Source organism: Rattus norvegicus, chromosome 14 (assembly GCF_036323735.1).
Source record: "Rattus norvegicus strain BN/NHsdMcwi chromosome 14, GRCr8, whole genome shotgun sequence".
Classification (NCBI taxonomy): domain Eukaryota; kingdom Metazoa; phylum Chordata; class Mammalia; order Rodentia; family Muridae; genus Rattus; species Rattus norvegicus.
In genome coordinates, this window is record NC_086032.1 from 45,544,903 (window position 1) to 45,552,895 (window position 7,993).

The 7,993-nt window shown below is 44.2% G+C and overlaps 1 long non-coding RNA gene across 1 annotated transcript; it reads right to left on the bottom strand.

Annotated features, from left to right (window-relative positions):
- Window positions 1–302: 302 nt before the first annotated feature.
- LOC134481748 (uncharacterized) lies at window positions 303–6,238 on the bottom strand. The gene is made up of 2 exons (XR_010057516.1): window positions 5,655–6,238; window positions 303–1,771 (listed from the first exon to the last, which is right to left on the bottom strand). It is a non-coding gene; the product is annotated as an uncharacterized LOC134481748 (long non-coding RNA).
- Window positions 6,239–7,993: the final 1,755 nt, after the last annotated feature.

Below are 7,993 nucleotides of genomic sequence, written 5' to 3' on the forward strand. Positions count from 1 at the left end.
GGGATCTACATCCGGTTCCTGTCAGCCTGCACTTCTTTGCTTCATCCATCTTCTCTAGTTTGGTGATGGTATATGTAGGGGCCACACGTGGGGCAGGCTCTAAATGTGTGTTCCTTCTGCCTCTGCTCTAAACTTTGCCTCCCAATTCCTTCCCAAGAGTACTCTTGTTCCCACTTTGAAGAAGGAGAGAAGCATTTGCATTTTGGACATCCTTCCTGAGTTTCATGTTGTAAGACTCTCAGAGAGAATCTTCCCTCAGGAGGGAGATCCTCAAGCCCCAATGACCAGTCCGAGTCCACAGGCTGCAATCTGCAAGAGGATTTTTATTGATCAGGATACACAGATATCTGTGGGCGTCCCAGTCAATTTGAAAGACTGGCGCGCCTAGCAGAACCAGGGACGGGTTTTTATAAGGCATTGGGGAGCAGAAGCAGGCTTACAGAAGCAGATGCATGGTTACAGGGATGTGATTGGTGGAGTAAATGAGGCATACGTGTATGTTACCTATTTTGGCTATAATCATAACAGTGAGTTAGCAAAAAGTACATGGTGGTCAGGGCTTCCGGGGGGTCAGGGACTTTTTCTTTTTCCTGCCAGGTGGCCCATGGAGCAGTGCCCATAATTTAGTCTGGTTTCTGCATTTTGTTTTCTTTTCTGGTCTGTTTCGTCTAAATGATGGGTCAGCTTGTCCCACATATCTAAAAACTTACTTTTTACTTCTATAGTTGAGGGCCTTGGGCTTGTACAATTCCCTTTCTGGGAGGGGGTCTTTCATTCCCCCATTTTCTTTTTTGTCCTTGAGTGGAATCTTCCACTCAACTTGGTTAAGGTACCTCTGTTTTTTGTTGTTTCACCATCTGATACTGTTGTCTCAGCACAAAAGTTTGAATAACTGAAAGACTATATCTCTTATTATTCCTGTCTGATCTGTATAGAAACAACATTCTTCTTTTAGTGTAGCACACAGACTCTTTCTTTAAGGAATATCAGGTCTAATCTTTTCCTATTTTGAAGGACTACCTCTGAGAGGGAGGTTAGGTGTTCTTGGAGGTCAGCTAAAAAGTCTTTTTTATTTTTTTTTATATCTGAGTCAATGGCAGTTCTGAATTCTCTATAAGCCTTGCATTGTAGGGCAACAGCAGATGTCCTTGTGCTGCCCTTGTAGCACCTAGATAGCCTTAAATAATTCTCATCTTTTGTGTCTTATTAAGTCTTTAGCATGAGGATTCTAATCTGGACACTATCTGAACCTATACACCAAGGTCTTTTAGAACTTCTAAACTTATACAGATTGTGATCCCTGAGGTACAGTCCCAAGAAGTGTTAGGAGTACTAACATATGTAATATTACATCATTTGCAATAAAAATCAAGCCTATCCTTACACCTATTCCGTGGGAACCCAGGGCAAACAGGCAAACATGAAATTCTTGTTTCTAAAACACACTCCTCAAATGAGCATTATAGCAACCTCCCAATCACTTAAGTCTAGGGAGGTTTTTGAAGATCTGAGTGTCCCTCTAGGTCCCAGCTCTCAGCCCCAACAGCTAGTACGCTGCTGGTGAGGGCTGAGACTTGATGGCTGTCAGCATCAAGTGATGGGTGGTCAGCAGCACCAGGTACGGTCCTTTCCAGCGAGGCTCGAGTGTCTGGGCTCAGTGTAGCTGTAGTCTCTAACCTGGAACTGATGACATGTCTCAGGGGTCCCCAGGGCATAGGCTGCTGTCAGCTGTGAGCAGATTTCTTTCTGTATCACCTGTAGGTCTTTTAGCCTGGCATACAAATCATTATTACTATGACATGTTGGTTCAGTAACATCATCTAATACAGTCAGGGGAGCTGAGGCCCCATATAAGATCTCAAAGGGGGTAAAGCTGAATCTGGAAGGGGTATTTCTTGCTCTGAAGAGAACAAGAGGGAAGGAGTGTCACCCAGTCTACGCCAGTCTCCATGGTTAATTTGGTCAGGGTCTCTTTTAGAGTTTTATTTATTTACTTTACCTGTCCTGAACTTTGAGGTCTGTAAATACAACGTAATTTTCAATCAACCTCTAAATACTTGGCCACACCCTGGCTTACCTTGGCAACGAAAGTAGGGCTGTTGTCTGACCAGATTACCTTGGGCATTCCAAATCGGGGGAAGATTTCTTCCAGTATCTTCTTGGTGATTGTAGAGGCCGTCTCTTGTTTGGTGGGGAAAGCTTCTATCTATTCCTGAAAAGATATCTATAAACACTAGGAGACATTTATAACCATATTTTCCTGGTTTTATCTCTGTGAAGTACACTTCTCAGTAGGATCCAGGCCGTTCCACATGGAGCCTCATACCACAGTCAACTTTCCTGAAAACAGTTACCTTTTGGCCTGGTATACATCAGTGCACTATCTGTTCCACGAGATACTTGAGACCTGTGACATAATATTTAGTTTTTGAAAATGTCTGGATGAGTTTGCTTACCCCTAAGTGAGTCCATTGATGTATTTGTTTTACCATGGCCTCTGCCTGTAAAAATTGTAGCAGGATCTTCTTTCTCGTTGAGGTGTACCAGAGTCTCTTCCTCGGCCTGGCTGGGTCATGTAGGGCCCTTAACAGAGCCAGAATCTCTTTTTTTTTCTTGCCCTCAGATGTCAGCAGGCCCCTCTGCTGATGGGCTGTAGCAAAGGCATACCTGTTGTCCACATAAATGTTAAGTCTCTTTCCCAGCTCAAGGGCTTTGGTGAGGGGAGCGAGCTCTACCCCCTGAGTAGTGGTGTCTTCTGGTAGGGCCTGAGCCCAAATGACTCTGTTTCTATCTACCACTGTTGTCCCAGCCCATCTTTTTTCTTCTGTAAGAAGCTGTTTTCATCTATGAACCAGATGGCATCTACCCCCTCTGTTGGCTGATCAGTCCGATCTTTATGCCACTCCTGTGCTTTAGTGAGCTCCTGTTGACAGTCATGAAGGGGGGTGTCTAGGTCAGGGTCCGGGAGCAGGGTTGCAGGGTTTAGACTCGTAGGGGCAGTCTGGGATCACAAGGAACAAGTGGGATACCCGGCCCACGCCAAGGTCCACCGTTCTTCGGGTAGTCCATGAGTATCATTTGTTGTCAGTAGCCCCCGTACTCAAGGTCTTTTGCTTGACACTAGCCCATTTGGGCGTAGGAGCACAGAGTGTTAGGCCCCCGTATTCACAAAACAACTGGGCAGGCTTCCCTTCTATCTTAGCGCATAGCCAGCACTCTAGGACCAAGAGGCTTGCCTCCCGGGCTGCTGGAGAGGCCCCTCTTGTTCTTCCTGGGGCAGTCCCTGACCCATTGTCCTTTTTCCTTGTGATAAGCACACTGATCTTTAGCTAGGAATTCTCTTCTGTTGCCAGGTACTGTCTTCCTAGGTTCCCTAACTACTGTGGCCAGTATATATTCCTCTCCTGTCTTTTATCCCTCTTTAGCTCTCTAGCTTCTTCTTTTCTTCCTTAGCTTCCTGCTCTTTTTACCTTCTTTCCTCTTTCTCTTCCTGCATCTTCCTCTACAGCTATTAGATGCTGTCCACTTATGTAACTACACTTCAACTTTACTTTCTCTGCAACTTACACTAACCCTCAGCAACTTAGCTTAACCCTTCAAATTTCTGTAACTTTCTCTCTTTATATCTTTTCCTTATCTTAGCCAGATTGGTGGGGCATTTTCCAGCCCCTCGGAGACCCACCCTTGGAGTCTGGCGGCAGACCTGGAGCACTCCCTACCTTCAGGGGTATTCAAGTCAACAGTCAGGAGTGAGGGCCATCCATCCATGTCTGGAACATTTATTTTCTGGCCTCTAGTAGGATTTCGTCTTTCCTCGGTGGTAAAGAAGACCTATAATAGTTACTAACAAGCATCTCAAGTGGGATGGTGAGAAAACAAGAAGAGAATCTAGAGAATAGAGGTCCACTGAAGAGGACAAATAGCATTTAGTCACACAGCTAAACCAGGAGGACTTTTTGGGACAAAAAGGCTGCTGTAAAAATAAGCACAAGCTTTGTGTCTGTGAAACAGAACGGCAAGCAGAGAGGGAGCTGATCTGTTACCGACTATCTCTCTGGACTTAAGAACTAATAACAAAAGGATGGAGAGATGGTTAGGACCTGGGTGCTAGATGCCAAGTGGCTGACAAAAGAATTGTAACCAGTTCACCTGGGACTTTCAGGACCTCAGTAGCAGCCCTTTACCAAACTGTCTCAGTGGGCTAAAGGCCCATGGAAAAGAAAACATTAATCCTGACCTTGGCCACAGCCAAAGCCTGAATTCTAAATTTTGACTGGCAAAACAAAGTTCTTCACAGTTTGTTGCAGATTCTTTTTGAAACTATCTCAGGGTCTTCTCTGTCCCCCAACCTGGGGCATTTTGACCACAGGGGTAGGAACTGGCTGCTGTGGGGATAGGATCAAAGGCACTCTCCATGTCAATGATGACTAACAGGGAAGGTTACTTAATGTTGGAGATCAACTCCTCTCTTGGAATAGGGCCAGCAGATATGGCAGGCTCCCTTAAAGAACTTCTCTTAATGAACACTCTCCTTTTGTTAGCAAGTGTTGAAGGTCTGGTCACTGAAGGCAGCAACTGGAATTATTATTTTTTCAGGGCCAAAAGTCTCATAAAACAACCACTAACTCTACGCTATCTTCTTGTTGTCAAAGGCGGCCGGCCTCATCACCTTGAAACTCCTCTTACGCTGACTTGGCCTGAGCTGTGCCACTGCCCACGCGCAGCCTGCAACTTGCTAGCAGGCCTGCATGCTTGTCACCCTCAGTCCCTACATTTTCCTACTCTGTGCTGTCCCTTCCTTAGAAGCTGTGAATGTTTAAGCAACAGGGAGAAATTTTTCTTCAGGATCCAAGGTAAAGCTTTCAGGTTCTTGTTAATGCCTGCTTCAGACAGGGTCACTCACTAACCTGGAGTTCTTCATACACAACTGTTAACAGCATCTAGACTGGACAAGGGGAGCAAAGGGAGGGGCATCTCTCCTTGGGGAGGAGGCTAAGAGAGAAAGATAAAACTCCCTAGCAGAAAACAATTTTTCTCAAGCAAATTATTTCCAAGTTAAGCACCAAGAGGATCAAGTAAAACTCCTTGACAAACAAAGCAAACAGTTTCATGATTTCAAACACAGTCGTCAGTCCAAGATTTTAAACACAGTCGTCTGTCCAAAGTCCAAAAACGAAACAAAAGCCAAAAAGACACTGGACAATACCACAGAAAACAACCCAGACAAACAAGACCAAGACAAAGAATCCTATAACCAATTTCCACAGGTGTTCAAAGAAATTTAGGACACAAAGAAGACAAACAATTCCAACAGTCAGTCAGACAGACGCACCGCGCGGCTTCGGTGTCAAACTGAAACCAAAAATTCAGACAGAGGTGACGAGGGTCCGGATCCTTCAGTGGATCCGGCTCTCTCCTCTCTCCTCCAACCCAAAACCACGTATCCTTCCGATACAGGCTGAGCCCCGAAAAACCGGGCTCTAAACACCCTTGGAACATCTTCCAGGGCTGTGGGGGAGAAGTCCGAGCTCGTCAGCTCCTTCTCTGGCCCGCCCAAATACAAACGGTCTAGACCCAAGCCAAGTAACTAAGCATTTACAGAACAAGTCACAAAGCAAGACAAGACAGGACAAGACAAACACTGGCCAGCTTACCTCCCGGTGGGTGGTCGGTGGTCTCTAGGCAGAGGATCTCCGATCCCGGACGAGCCCCCATATGTAAGACTCTCAGAGAGAATCTTCCCTCAGGAGGGAGATCCTCAAGCCCCAATGACCAGTCCGAGTCCACAGGCTGCAATCTGCAAGAGGATTTTTATTGATCAGGATACACAGATATCTGTGGGCGTCCCAGTCAATTTGAAAGACTGGCGCGCCTAGCAGAACCAGGGACTGGTTTTTATAAGGCATTGGGGAGCAGAAGCAGGCTTACAGAAGCAGATGCATGGTTACAGGGATGTGATTGGTGGAGTAAATGAGGCATACGTGTATGTTACCTATTTTGGCTATAATCATAACAGTGAGTTAGCAAAAAGTACATGGTGGTCAGGGCTTCCGGGGGGTCAGGGACTTTTTCTTTTTCCTGCCAGGTGGCCCATGGAGCAGTGCCCATAATTTAGTCTGGTTTCTGCATTTTGTTTTCTTTTCTGGTCTGTTTCGTCTAAATGATGGGTCAGCTTGTCCCACATATCTAAAAACTTACTTTTTACTTCTATAGTTGAGGGCCTTGGGCTTGTACAATTCCCTTTTTGGGAGGGGGTCTTTCAATGTGTTCTGTGCATCTAGGGTAATTCGATCATTTGGGCTAATATCCACTTATCAATGAGTGCATACCATGTGTGTTTTTCTGTGATTGGGTTCCCTCGCTCAGGATGATATTTTCCAGTTCCATCCATTTGGCTCTGAATTTCATAAAGTCATTGTTTCTGGTAGCTGAGTAATATTCCATTATGTAGATGTACCACATTTTCTATATCCATTCCTCTGTTGAAGGGCATCTGGGTTCTTTCCAGCTTCTGGCTATTATAAATAAGGCTGCTATGAACATAGTGGAGCACGTGTCTTTGTTATATGTTGGGGCATCTTTTGGGCATATGCCAAAGTGAGGTATAGCTGGGTTCTCAGGTAGTCCAATGTCCAATTTTTGAGGAACCACAGGACTGATTTCCAGAATGGTTGTACCCGTCTGCAATCCCACCAACAATGGAGGAGTGTTCCTCTTTCTCCACATCCTTGCCAGCATCTGCTGTTTTTGATCTTAGCCATTCTCACTGGTGTGAGGTGAAATCTCAGGGTTGTTTTGATTTGCATTTCCCCTATGACTAAAGATGTTGAACATTTCTTTAGGTGTTTCTCAGCCATTTGGCATTCCTCAGCTGTGCATTCTTTGTTTAGTTCTGAACCCCATTTTTAATAGGGTTATTTGTCTCCTTGCAGTCTATCTTCCTGAATTCTTTGTATATTTTGAATATAAGCCCCCTATCAGTTGTAGGATTGGTAAAGATCTTTTCCCTATCTGTTGGTTGTCATTTTGTACTAACAACAGTATCCTTTGCCTTACAGAAACTTTGCAGTTTTATGAGATCCCATTTGTTGATTCTTGATATTAGAGCATAAGTCATTGGTGTTTTGTTCAGGAATTTTCTCCAGTGCCCATGTGTTTGAAGTTCTTCTCCAATTTTTCTTCTATTCGTTTGAGTGTATCTGGTTTGATGTGGAGGTCCTTGATCCACTTGGACTTAAGCTTTGAACAGGGTGATAATCATGGATCGATATGCATTCTTCTACATGCTGACCTCCAGTTGAACCAGCACCATTTGCTGAAAATACTATCTTTTTTCCATTGGATGGTTTTGGCCCCTTTGAAAAAATCAAGTGACCATAGGTGTGTGGGTTCATTTCTGGGTCTTCAATGCAATTCCACTGGTCTATCTGCCTGTCTCTGTACAAATACCATGCAGTTTTTATCACCATTGCTCTGTAATACTGCTTGAGTTCAGGGATAGTTATTCCCCTGTAAGTCTTTTTATTGTTGAGGATAATTTTAGCTATCCTGGGTTTTTTTGTTATTCCAGATGAATTTGCAAATTGTTCTGTCTAACTCTCTGAAGAATTGGATTGGTATTTTGATGGGGATTGCATTGAATCTGTAGATCGCTTTTGGTAAAATGGCCATTTTTACTATATTAATCCTGCCAGTCCATGAGCATGGGAGATCTTTCCTTATTCTGAGGTCTTCTTCAATTTCTTTCTTCAGAGGCTTGAAGTTCTTGTCATACGGTTCTTTCACGTGCTTGGTTAGAGTCACCACGAAGTATTTTATATTATTTGGGACTATGATGAAGGGTGTCATTTCCCTAATTACTTTCTCATGTTTCTCTTTTGTTTAGAGGAAGGCTACTGATTTATTTGAGTTTATGTTATACCCAGCCACTTTGCTGAAGGTGTTTTTCAGGTTTAGTAGTTCTCTGGTGGATCTTTTGGGATCACTTAAATAT